This window comes from Lampetra planeri, chromosome 1 (assembly GCF_965212315.1).
Source record: "Lampetra planeri chromosome 1, kcLamPlan1.2.h2, whole genome shotgun sequence".
Classification (NCBI taxonomy): domain Eukaryota; kingdom Metazoa; phylum Chordata; class Hyperoartia; order Petromyzontiformes; family Petromyzontidae; genus Lampetra; species Lampetra planeri.
Window position 1 is genome coordinate 32,208,145 of NC_136107.1, and position 14,041 is coordinate 32,222,185.

The following is a 14,041-nucleotide window of genomic DNA, read 5'->3' on the forward strand; positions in this document are numbered from 1 at the left end:
GCGAATTCTACGCTCAGGACATTTTTTCGTCTAAAAATAATACCCCTCACTGCAATGCGCAATGACAAATCATTTGGGCCCCGTGTAATTATGAGGGCCCTGTGAAATTATGTGGCTGCTTGCTGTTGTTCCGTCTTCAAACCGGGCACGCACATAGGCGGCGACGCGTCTTGCCTGCCGGGGTAGTCGTGTGCCTTTTGTTGAGCCACATGAGACCCCACGATAGTAGAGAACTGACGTATAATCACCTTGATTTCCACACATTCCACACAACAGCTAATGCAAAAGTACAGCACACTGCCAAACTAAAGCAAGACAATGACTAGGTCATGGCACAACTATTTACTGTATTTTTCATTTTGAAAAAGTGGATTGATGTGCAATGTCCCTGTGATGTGTACATACGTGGGGCATTGGACATGTATGTACAGCCCACTGTCAATCCCCTGCTGGATGAGGGCTGTGTGGAAAGTGGGGAATTCATACTCTTTGGTTCTTTCGGTAAAGTCACGTAGTTAGAAATTAAATTAAATAAATCACGACGTTTCGATCGCAACACAAGCAATCGTCATCAGATGGGACAACCCCAGGAAGAAACAACTGCTGGAAGAAGGCGAGAGAGCCGGCGAGAGAACCGCCTTCTTCAGCAGTTGTTTCTTGCTGTGGTTGTCTCACCTGACTACGTGACTTTACCGAAAGAACCAAAGAGTATGGATTAACTGCAGTCACGAAAGCTTCAAATCAAGTGGGGAATTATTTGCCCACGCGTCAACGCTGGTCAGGCTGGGTGCATACCGGCGGGCAGCGTGAGACCTTGGAGCCCAGTCAAGTACAATAGAACAATTACTTCCCCTGTACTGCCCTCTGCTGATAAAAGTAGCCTCCCACCACTAGCAGCTTACGACGCCGGGCTTTGTGGCACGGTGCCACTAGCCAGGCTCAAAACGGCTTAGCTTCCATGCCGGGTGAGCTGGTCACAAGCGCACGGCACACGCATCGAATGGCGTGTTCAGAATAGATGCACTTCTTTTTAACTCGTGTGCGTTGCACGCAATGGGTTTTTCTTCATGGGCCGGAGATTGCGTGCGAAGGGGGGTGGGTGGGGCAATGCCCTCGCCGAACTGGACACCTTTATTAATTCATTTTGAGTCGTTTACAATTAAGATTCAAAATAAATAAACACATTCATTATATGCATCCGCGATTCCCAATGTGAGGTACAAAGCGAACCCCACGCCCCCACCAATCCCCCCCCAAAAAAAAGTCGAACTCCGCCTGTGGTTTTCGCGACCCTTGCAGCCACGAGAAGGCGCGTGCGTCTCCACCCGCCACTGTCTCATCTCATTTACATCGAATCCCGTCCCTGTATCGCGACGATTCACGAAATCCTCGACGGCGAATCGTTTCAGAACGCATCCAGTGTTCGCCGCGCTTGCAGGGACGGTGGGTAGCGTATCTTGCATGGTGAGTTGTAACACTGCACTGGTACACACACACCCCATGGCAATTGATATACGCACCGCGACTGTGCCTCCCCTAGGTCATCTCAGGCTTAACTCGCGTCTCTTCTACATAGGTCCAGTGGTATATCCTACATGACGTGAATATTAACACTGGGGGTTTTAACAAAACGCTCGGGCGTGTCTATCGCCCTTCCACACAACGAGCATCACAATTCATTTTCTTAAATACGTGCAGTGCTGACCGCCATAGGTGCTCGCTAACAGTGGTCATTGCCCCGGCAGTGAATGTATATGATGTAGGGCAATACTGCTACATTTATACTTCATGTTTTATACACAACACAAATCACTGACAGTAACTTTAAATGCATAATGTACGCAGTATATTGCAGTATAACTCATTGGCCTTATTTAATTATAAACATCCTCAATATAACCACTTCGTGTGCTATTGAAACAAATACACATTTGTAATGGTGGCAAACAACGCTCAAATGCAAATTAAACGATTTATTGTTGTCGCTTAAGAAGTAACATGTTGATTATACACAATATATATATAGAATGGCAGAACTCCCAGCATCTTCAGATGTGAATAGTTCTGATTTGCTACATTCTGTAATCCTCAGAATGTATGCAACGTGCACATCATCCTCCTAAGCGGCATTCATGATGCAATGTCACTCACACACACACACATGCTTAGGCATTACATTGAACCAGTTCTTTCAGGGTCGCTAGCTCGGTAAAATGTCAGCGCCCGGCACACGACAACCAGTATAAATCTGTCGCTATGGGTACACACACATGCATACACACAAAAACAAAGGTACCCAATGTTGCCTAACACAAGCTGTTGGGGAAAGTGCTTGCTGTTGGAAAGCCCCCTATGAAGGCCGGAACGCCACACCAGTGTGGTGCGGGTGGCTAACACCACGCCCGTCCGCCTTTGTCTCCCCTATGCTGATGTTTACACACCGCACGAGGTACAGTACCCATTTAAGGACTGAATCGACCTCGGGTGAAGGCCCAGGGCCGGATCAAATATTCGCCGCTGCTTTTGTTCGTGAGCCGGAGTCGAACTCAGTTCGCCGGGCCCGTCGCTCAGTGCGTCAACCACTACACTACACAGACACACCCGCGTAGTAACACACGTGCACACACGCATGTTCCACGCCCCGCATACAGATACAACTGGGCGTACTACGGCAGTCACACAGGCGCCACAGTGTACGCGCGGGTGAGATTGCGTACCCGGTGACGATTGCGGTTGTCCGTGTGAAAGTGGCTCTGCTTTGTCTGATGCGATGATGGACGGACAAACGAGCCCTACCTGCCCCGCTGTCGATGCACAAGCACGAAGCCTACCTAGGCGAGGGACGGTGCTTCTTCCTTGCCTTCGTTCTCGGGGTTCAATGAGGCAGAACCATTCGATTGGCGATTGGTGGGGGGGAGAGAGGGTGTGTGTGCTGTTAGTGTGTGTCACTGTGTATGTCTGTGCTTATTGCAGTGTGTGTGTGTGTTGCTGCGTAAATGCATTTAATTACTCGTGTTTGTGCCATGTGTACGTGTTGTGTGTAAGTATTGATGTATGCGTTCCTATGTTGTGCTGTGTGGTGTTTGTGTATAGTGTGTTATATGTTGCTGTATTTACTGATGGGAACGGTATATGCATTGCATGTGCTGCTGCTGTGTGTGTTGTATTTTGTGGTTGCTAGGCTGTGTGTCTATCTGGCAGGGTGTACGTCTTGTTGTGTTTTTGTTGCTGTGTTTGAGTGGTGTTGTACGTGCGATGATTAAAATGTGTGTCTAATCACAAATCTCGATTCAGCTCTGTACCAACCACAACGTAATGCATACATTAAACAAGTATAACATCGTATAACAACAAATAAATCATACCACATATACAATTATACTCCAGCAGACAATGTATTTTTACACGCACAATATTTATTGTATTTGAACCCAAACATTTGAACAGTAACATAACTGTTAATTGCATCGTATATTTTCCCAACGGAAAACATGCATGCGTGTGCATATAATCCAGTAGAGTCGTAATATGCTTTAGCCAAGAAACCATTGCCATCGCCACCCCTGCAGGCTGGGACGATACTGGCACAGTCCGATTTAATGCTAACGCAGCAGCTTTGCTGAGCGTGGGTTGTCGTATGGCCTTGTGAAAGGACGGCAGATTGATGTTGGTCTTGGTGCAGATTTGAATACGAGGCATGTTGATGTTTAAAATATATGGGGTCTCTCTGTTTGCTTCGTCCGTGTGCTGCTCGCGTCGAAGAGGGCGGTTCCATGTGCTGTGTTTAATCCGCTACAGTAATGACAACATGTCGTAGATTACTGCCGATGTTCAGTGTGTAAGCAAATGTCTTTAGGGCCGAGGCGACAGCTCCATTGATCCAGAGGGCTCATTGGGCTGCTGGATGCTAATATTATTCACTGTATTTGACCAGAATGCGCCCGTGTTGCTTTATTATTTTAACACACGGCTGTCCGTCAACACAACCGTATACAGATCCTGTAGCATTGAAACAGTGGCTGGCATTACATGATGCAGAATTATAGATTGCCATCATTATATTACGAACATAACACCGCAGGTCTCTTTTTTATTTGAATACAAGGCATGTGTATCATCTCAATGTGCTGTCACTTGGCCAAATAAATACGAAAAAGTAGGAATAAACCTGCAGATTAAAAGCAGGTAGAACTGGTGTACGTTGCCTATCGCTTGCGTATTGTAAATAACATTTGCTATAGTATGATCGAAGCTGTTACTGTGTTATTATCATTGTGGATTCTGTTATTCAAGGCTCAAATTAGAAGCCACAAAATTGCCCGGCCTGCTACTGTATCGGGCTACGCGCGTCGCCTTTCAACAGCGACCCAGCCATGCATCATTCATGAGAGAACGCTGTCCCTGGTACTGAAACGGGGTGCCCTGGGCTCGGAGCGGTTCGCGTCCACACCAGCCGACGACTCACGATTCACGGCAATTCAACTAAAGCATCGCCTCCGAATGTTTAACATTGTGAATGTAGCTGCCTCGACTTGCTGCTGGTCACGTGAACCGTCTTTACGTACTTTACGTACTGTATGTTAAAATAAAAACAAATGTCCAGACATTCTCAATCCCACTATACCATATCCGTCGGTCATGGGGGTTTTTTTTACCATACTTCACCACACTGGTCAGTGTAAACTGGTGACAGATGGGAACTGGTTGGGGGGGGGGCAGGACCGGTTTTGATTTAATTTGTCACTAATGATAGCCGTGGCCGGGAATCGAACTCGGGACAACGGGTGCATGCCGCAGCACGCGAACTGCACACCACACAAACACTGCATGGATTGTAAAACACAGCATCTCACACGATTCGGCGTATGTACCGTGCGCTTGATGGCCGATATGGATCGGTGCATTGTTGAGCCGCTTATTTGTGGTACTGCACCAACCGCTATTCATCGAAAGCAGTGGAGTCACGATTCGCTTTCGTGGTTAGACTGTCACAATTACGGCTCACGATCCGATTCAAGACCTCATTTTTTTTCGTCTCGTCTACGTGACACCATTTGTACCGAAACGTGTCTCGTTCGGCATTGTTTGCACTGTCTCGTTTGCGTCGTCCGTCTCGCTGGGAGTGTCTCCGTCGGTACCATCTTGTTAGGACTGTCTCATCTGTACGTTCTCGTTTGTATTGCATGGCGCGTCTTTTTTAATGTTTCGGCTGCGCCATCACTTCTTCTCGTTCTCATCGATACCGTCTGTGCTGTCTCGTCTCCACGTCTGCCTCGATCAGCCACGTTCCTTAACATAACAGTCGTAGCGGAATGCTTACACACAGCGAGACGATACGTGAATGTATCGTGAGCGTTTACATGGCTTAAGTTCAGGGGTCGGCAACCAACATAACAGCCATTTGTTTTTTCGAATTCGGTACAGAACTCAACATTCGAGAGGCGCAATGCACGTGAATAAATAGAAACATTACGTCGCGAGGCAGTCCGTACATAGTCGCGTGCGGCTGCGGAGCCAAGGGTTGCAGAAGTTCACGTTTGGATCGTTTGGTTCGTTTGGTTCGAGCGGCCGCCCTGATTAATACTGCGGGTGTGTAAATCCTTAAACAAAAGCAAAAAAACGCCGCATGCTTCACAGCGCCAAATTGAAAGAAAGCAACGCCCTTAAATTACTCCGGCGCAACATGCGGTACATCCCAATTAAATCATCGCTCATTGAAAAACCTGTCGGGATCCCTCCTTAAAAAGCGTCACAAGACTCAATTCACCTTTCCTGGGTAAACAAGCTTAGTAATAATAATAATACTAATATAGATTTGAACAAATAAAACACATCCATGGTCACCACTGAACTTGTCCTTCTCCCCGCACCTCCGATTAGCGCGGTTGACTACGTACGGTGCGAAAGAAGTTCACCATACATACATACGAACTGTAAACGATGCCTGTCTGTGGTGCTGCCCCAGGGGTCACCCGTGGCACAAAGGTGACCCGGCTCTGTCCCTGCCCAAATGCCCCTTAGGCGGCGCTCATGTCTGTTGCCAGGAGCCAGTGGTGAGTACCGAGTGGTGAGTATCCAGTGGTGGATATTCCACATTCCTACGACGGGGAGCATTACTCATCTTAGGACAACCACTTTTGACGTCCTACAAAGTCATTGCCAATTACATTATCTTGGAATGACGATGATGGGCTGTGCCGATTTCACGCAAACTGTAGTCTTGGATTCGAACCCAGGAACTCGCTGGTGCCAGCTCAGCGCTCTGACCTCTGAACCACCTTGTCACCTTGGCCGGTGCACCTCGTAATCTGGAAACAAAGTATTTAGCTGCGGATTTTCAATCGAAATAGGACATTGCTCCTCTTTCCGTGTATATATTCAGTATATAAACAAAAGTTCTTAGCAATCATTGCATCCTCGTTTTTGAGATTCGTTTTTTTCTAAGTAGATTTACATTGCCCGGTCAGATCTCGGGAGCGAATCCGTCTTGAGTTTGGATACTGCTTGGATGGGTAACCACCGTGTTGTCATTGGGCGATGGTGTGGGCAGCAAGTGGTAAATACTGTACGGTGTACTTCTATGCCCCCCACCGGTGAAGTGTGGTCACGTGACCCCCATGACCTTAATCCAGCAGTGAACAGACCATGGCTGATGATTTTTCCCAATTCCTGATGGAATTGCCCAGTGATTCCGTCACCCATAACACAGATTCACGCAGACCAGGGGTGGCCAATCTGCGGCTCCAGAGCCGAATGAGGCTCTTTAAGGACTGCTTCGTGACGTCATTTATTCACATACATTGGGACTCTTGAATTATTGAGGATTTTTTTTTTGCCTCCTCTTGTTATTTTTCTTTCCGACCCCTGACGACCCAGGCTTATCTACGACTGCAAAGAGATTCCTTCGTGGTGAAGTGCTTGGCGCACTGAGCTTTGAATCTTGAAGTCGCCGGTTCGATTCGTTTTCCCGGCGGCGGCAGTTTAATGAACGGGTTCACCACACCAGCAGGTCGCGTATGGTGGGGTAAAATGTGGCGACTCCCACCTCTGTCAAGATGGTCTGGCTAACGTGCAAGATGAGGCCAAGTATAATCTGGAGAGGCTTTCGAATGTCAAGCTTTCTCATTCATCACGGTGTACTATTCGCGTCTGAGACATTCTACGTTGGTTTTCTCAATAAAAATGTTTGCGGATTCACTTGCCCACAATGTGTGTGACGTGCGTGGCACAATCGTGTGTAAGGGCTCAGATGCACGTGGCTTGACGGTTGCTGGCGCTGGTTAAGGGCATAACCGTAACAATGTTATTCTGGAGAGTTCTGCGGAGAAAAAGCAAACAAACCTGGATTTGAAACAAGACCATAATGAAACACATGAATATTGTACAGTATTAATATCATCCGAGATCTGACAAGATTGGCCAGATTACGCATGGTTCGGAACAAGACACAAATACTAGAAAGGAAGCATCCTCATAGCCATGATGATGCACTCCGCTAATCTTAACGCAATTCGCTGGGTCAACATCAAATCACAGCTGTCCCTCTCCACCGACATCAGCCTCGCGAAGAAGGCCGTAGGCAAAACAAACTAAATACGCGTTGCATGAAAACGAATTCATATAACAAGTTATGAAACGTTACTGCAAAACTGCGCATAATACGCAACCCCACCGCACCGTGACCCAAATAGTCAAGCTGATGGTATAATGACCGCGTGGGTGTATTTACGTTGAAGGTGTGGGGTAATTTCTGCTCCGCCCTCGTTATCTAACCACCGATATATGACGTTAGACAAGTTTTATTTTTGAGCGGCTGATGGACATTTCCGTCAGCCGCAAACTACGCGACCGTAGGCACACGCGCGATAGAAATATCCAGTCCGTTCATCCTTTAAATGTAGACTTGGGAGACAAGCGCTAAGAGCGAGCCACGGCACGGCACGCGTTGTGCTGCTGCCAACAGCATTCCTGGTGCGCGCTGCCTTTGCCCACCTTGTGAGGTTTGCTGCCAAGTGGCTAAGTGATGGCGGTATAACAACGGGGTCGTTGCTTCTGTACGTGCAGAGCTTTCGAGTGGAATTCCAGTTTCCTGCCGTACGCAAAAGACTCGTTGATGGAACTAACCCAGCATGCCGTTGGATGACTCTCCGGAGGAGATATCTTGACAAAGGGAATGTTCAACGTTTCCACACCGTACGAGGCACTCATTCATTTAAGGCTGAGCCGACCTACGGGAGGTCCAGGGCATTTTCATATAGCACTTGCCACTGATAGTAACCATAGCTGGGAATCGAGCGCATGGTCGTGGGGATTATAGCGGTCTAATTAGTTGAAGCAATAACTGCGGCTGCGAACCCAGCCATCTGCATGCCACTGAAGGGCCACGGCTAACATTAGTTGCGAGTTATATAAGTCCTCGTCTCCCCCCCCTGCCCCTGCCCCGCCCCTCACCAACCCACACTGAACAATGTGGTGAAGTATGGCCAAACGACCCCCATCACCGATATGGCGTGGGGAGGCCTTCGTGCTTCAACGGATTGCGACAAGGGCTGCAGTCCCGCACGTATTAGCTGCTCGGCAGCGTGACGCGTGTTGTATCTGTCCGGTCCCACAAGAGGGCGTCTTCACCCTATAAAGTTTCAAGACAGATCCAACGCTGGGTAAACAAACGACACGTCCCGTGCACATTCATCTCCACACAACAACCAGCATTAGAGTTCGTTTCATTACGCAGCACAACGGCTTCACGGCCTTCTGGGAGCACGATACCGAATGTCAGCATCGCTGACCACAAGACAAGCGAACGCTGAACCGGTTTCGACACGCAGGTGTCTCATCAGCAGAGCCAGGCTCGCTTGTCACCAGTGCTGGTGAAGTTTTCAGTTTCAGTATCATTTATTTTGTATAGCCCTGTGAGCCATTCGGCTCTTGAATCGGGTGCAACCGCAACAAACAAAAAGAAACACATGAACAAGAAAACATCTTAAAGTGACTATGCGCGAACAGAAAAATCCAGGAAAAAACTGCAAAGTATTCCAGAAAAAAAGGTGTAAGCGACGAGAGGCCCTCTCTTGAATACATTCGTCCTAGTTCGACGCGAAATTTTATGTTTATAATACATAACATAAGCAAATAGTTCGTGTCGTTGTGGAGACCGGCGCTCATGATGATAGTGTGTGTGTTGTGAGATTGAACACAGATCACAGGTCGGTGTACAACAATCGCGCCTCTTAAGATGCAAACATGATTTTGAGGATATCTGTATGCGGCTTTCTTACATAAGTGCAGAGTGTAGCGAATGGGTTAATATACCTTGCAATGTCTGTCGGGGGAATTGCGGTAACAATAATATCGCCAGTAGCCGTTCCCCGCCACGTGGAGGTCGCGCTGGTCTTCTGAGATTGCCGAATGAACTCATCTCCTCAAGTCACAACGTCGATGGCACAATTGGAATTTAGGCAGAAATATCCCACAGCATATATACATTTAAACTAACACTAATTGGAAGTGTTTCCTGCTCAAAATTGCTTTGGGCGGTGCTCATCTTTGGCCCCAAGTGAGGAAAGTTCCCCATCGCCTGGGTCAAGACAAATATATTGGCCGTATTATGTCAGAAACGTGAAGAGGGAAAGATGCAGCCATCCAATGTATTGTTCACGCCACTGTTAGTGGAAGGGTCTCCACTAGAGCAAGCTCGAGAGATCTCACACATAGAGGGGACTTGGCCTACTCTTCCACACTGGCCGGACGTCTTCGAAGAGTTGGGAGTACCCACACATGTTAACCCAACACACGAGAACTGCCGATCGAGTAACTATGCTGTACCCATGTATACTACTGGGTGGACAGACAGATATGGCGAGATTTGACCAACTGGCCTGTTCTGTTAACTGCCGCGCTGAGAGATCGAGTCGAGCCGATGACCTCTGGACTACCACGGCAGAATCCTGCATGCTGGCAGGGGATTGGCGTGCGCTTATTGTAATCGCCTCTAACAACCACAGCGATTATTCTCACAAATGAGTCTGTTGTTCACGCTCGCTCTGCTGCAATTATATTAAGGAAACCGGAGCGGCTCGACTCAATGGCCAAAGCGTCGAAGAACAGAACGCCGTGAACAATAGAACAATAGCGGGCTTGAGTGGATAAACGAGACTGTGACGTGTTCATCGGCGTAAATGTTTTTTTTTCTTGTTGTCCGAGGAGCGGCGTTCACAGTGGGGTTAGCGCACTTAACTACAAGCCCGGCCACCCGAGTTCGATTCCCGGCGAACATCAGCGGCCGTTGATGTCTGAACTGCCCTGAAGCCTACCTCGAGTTCGATGCACCCCCGTGCGTCATCACTTTCCCCACCAGTCTACAGGGCAAGAACGTGGCAGCGTCGTGTGTGGATGTTTCAAAAGTGCGCGTGTCTTCCTTGCGTGTGCGTCGGTCTTTGTGTGTGTGAGAGAGTGGGTGCTCGCTAACAGCACTGGCCCCAACAGTCTGCTGAGGCTATACGGGGGAGCTTTGTCTGTATCTTTGAGACAGTGGGGAGCGGTCGTGTAGCGGTTCGCGCTGCGAACCCGGCCACCCGGGTTCGATTCCCGCTCACGGCCAACACCAGCGGCAATTATTTGAACCGTCCTGGGCCTCCCCTAGGTTGACTCAGCCTCAAATGAGTACCTGGTGCGGTGTGTAAACATCGCCACTGGGGAGACAAAGGTGGCCTCGGCGTGGTGCTGGCCACCCACCCCCTCGTGTGCCGTGCCGGCCTTCATAGGTGCTCGCTAACAGCACTTGCCCCTGCAGTTCGTTAAGGCTACGCGGGGGATCTTTGTCTTTGCTAGACAGTGTAAGAGGACTGTTGATTCTGGAGGTGCCACGATGAGGTGGGGACTTGGTAACCGCCCACCAAAACAAAACGCCTACCGGACACTCCACATCAATGGACACCGCGTCCACCTCCTCCCCCAACTCTCCGTGAGTGATGGGGGTGGTTGGAGAGAAGAGGGTGGTGGAGATGCCCTATATGGGCAGTGAGCCGTCTTCAGGTGAAGAATTCTTCACCTGAAGACGGCTGCTTGCGTTGTAGCCGAAACGTCGTGAGAATTGTTTTATTATGTTTTATTTTTATTATTTTATTACTTCCCTTCTACGTGACTTTACCGAAAGAACCAAGAAGACGTTAAGTGTGTTCGTGCCCACTGTCTGGCTTCGACACCGTCTTAAACCAGGCTGGATCGTGTAAGCTCGCAGATGCTTGAGCGATCTGCACGCAGTCCCATCGGTGAAGCCCCTCTGGCAGGCGAAGATGCCATATCTGAGTCATGCAGCTCGCGTGCCCAGCCACGCATATTTGTACGAAAAGAGGGGTTCTAAAAGGGCGCGGCACGGCCAAGAGGAGAAATGAGCGGATGTGGTAGAGGAGGACTTTGGGGGCGAGTGGACTTGTTCACGAGTGGTAGCAGCGATGTCAACATCGGCGTATGTGGAGGAGGAGGCTCTTGAAGGACGCTTCTGGGCAGTTGGAAGCAACTCCCCTCTAGCAACAATGGAGCAGAGTGCCGGGCGGATGAAACGCAACAAGCTCGCACGTGGGGGGTGTGGGGTGGGGGTGCACAGATGGTGGATTCCTCGGTTATCTCAGTCAGTTAACCCATAACACGCGAGTCTGGGTCTCATGGCAACGTGTATTCAAGCCGTCAACACTTCACTTCCACTTTGATGTGCACCAAGCCTGGCACCAGAATCACCGTGGTGACGTCGCCGCAACTGAGTGGCGAATGTCGGATGTTGTTGCTATGTGGGTAACTGTGTGTAGATGTGCGTGCGTGTGTGTGGTGTTTAACGAATATCCATGCGTGAGCATCTGAAACCAGACCGGTCTGACGATGCCTTTCCTTGCCCCGAGGGTTCTGATCGAAACATTTTGCGTCATCACGACCATCCCATCGTCTCCCCCCCCTCCGCCCGCCCGCCCGCCCGCACCATCAACTCCATCGCCTCTACCGCCCCATCATCGTCATCATCACCACACGTGCCCATCGCCACCGTTGCCATGACTGCAGTAAACACGTGTCGTGTGTCTTTGCCTTCGGTGTCGCGTAGCCGGCGACAGGGGCCGCACAACAAAGCAGCATCGGGAAACGCGTCGCATCATCACCGCACCTCGAGATGTCGATACTCTCTCAGATGTGAAGTATGCCACGCGATCATCGACGCGAGTCGAGGGCCATGCGCCGAATGTTGATATTTGTATAGGGACGTTAATTATCCTAAATTCGTATTGAGGGGCTGTCCATAAATGACGTCACATTTTGGACGATTTTTGACCCCCCCCCCCTCCTCGTCACACGGCGTCACAAAAAGTCAGACCCCCCCTCAAATATGACGTCACAAAGCTCTGCCCCCCCCCCCAAAAAAAATATGCTTCAAATTGCTTTAAACTATTGTCATTGTAGTGTGGCGCTGCACTCTGATGTTGTATGAGAAAATATTAATTAAAAAGTCTATTTAATTAAGTAGAACTTGTTGTCTATATTTAAAGTTGCGCATTTTGATGTGACGTCACATTTCTCACCCTCCCCCCTCGTCACACATCGTCACAAATGTCTGACCCCCCCCAGGTGCGTGACGTCATTTATGGACGGCCCCTAACACCACTGCCAGTCGGCAGGTCGCGTGTGGTGGGGTGAAGTGTCTGGACTCCGACCTCTCCCACCTCTTGGAGAATATCGGATTGATCCAGAATAAATAAATAAATGTTACTATTCATCCGACGAGAAAGTCAGCCAGGGTGGAGGAGTAGCCCGAAGTCGCCTCGAGATTGGCTCTCATGGATCTCCCTCCGGCGAGCGGGCACGACCACGCTAGTAGTGAACATTACTTTCCCCAGTGCATTTTTGAGGCCCAGACGTGAATTGTACATCACGGGAACGAAGATCGGGGCGCCCTTGCAAACTCCCGCTGCGATCGGAAGAAGAGCAGCGAGCTGCCGTGATGTGTTGCTGCTGCTACTGTCCATGAGGGAGTGAAGACGCCAAGTGAAGTGTCAGGACGAGGCTGCAATGCGGCGACAACTGCACGCATCGCGACGCCCTCTACATGGGGGAGGATTGTCTAAAATAGACACGGGAGCGTGATTGTGACATCCCACATGAATGGTTGCCCATTTTTGAGGCCAGTTGCGGAAGCACACCGCACTCTTCAGGCTGAATGTGGTTCTAAACGACCGTCTCGCCCAGTGCTGATGGTGACACGTGTAGGTGCTGAGTCGAACTTGTGGACACTCAGGACAAACGCACGTGATGTTACCATCGGCCGCGTCCGTGCATCGTGGCTGGGACGCTGAGTCGAGGTCACCCAGAGGCGTTGATACATTTGCTGTATAAACGTTGCTATTTATATATATTTTATACAGGATATACTTTATACTATATATGTACCTGAGATTTTAAAATAAATAAATAACTCGTGGATGTTCCCTAAAGCCCATAGTTAGCAATCTAAAAACAGTGACACATTGCTATTCTTGGAAATATGTATTTTAGTCACGTGCTGAAACCGAAGAAATAAGTGCTCCGGTTAATCCGAAATCCACGTGATCACCTCTACAGTACAGTAGTTTGCAGGTCAATAGTGGGCGGAGTTTGATGTTGATTGACGTGGCTCTGCGTCTGCCCACTTGGTGAGCCGAGTCTTCTGCGCAGGGGCAGGAAAATTACATCACTGAGCACGCGCATCGATCGGTCGATTCTTTACGACAATTTTTTGTTTGATTCATCAACAAGTCAATTTCCTTAACTTAAACATCATTTATACCAATATTAGTGTTTTTTGGCATAGAGATCCGCAAAAAATGAGAATTTTTGGATCATCCGCAAGTTTGAATTATCCGTGGCCACCTTTCCCGTCATTAGCGGAATAATCGAGAGTCTACTGTATATGCATATTGTTGTCTCCAGGTAAAACACTACAATACCACTCCCCCCAAGGCCCTGCCGTGCCTCCGTGAATTCACAGACGCATGGTGAGGTAGCCACAGGCCTCAGAATTCAG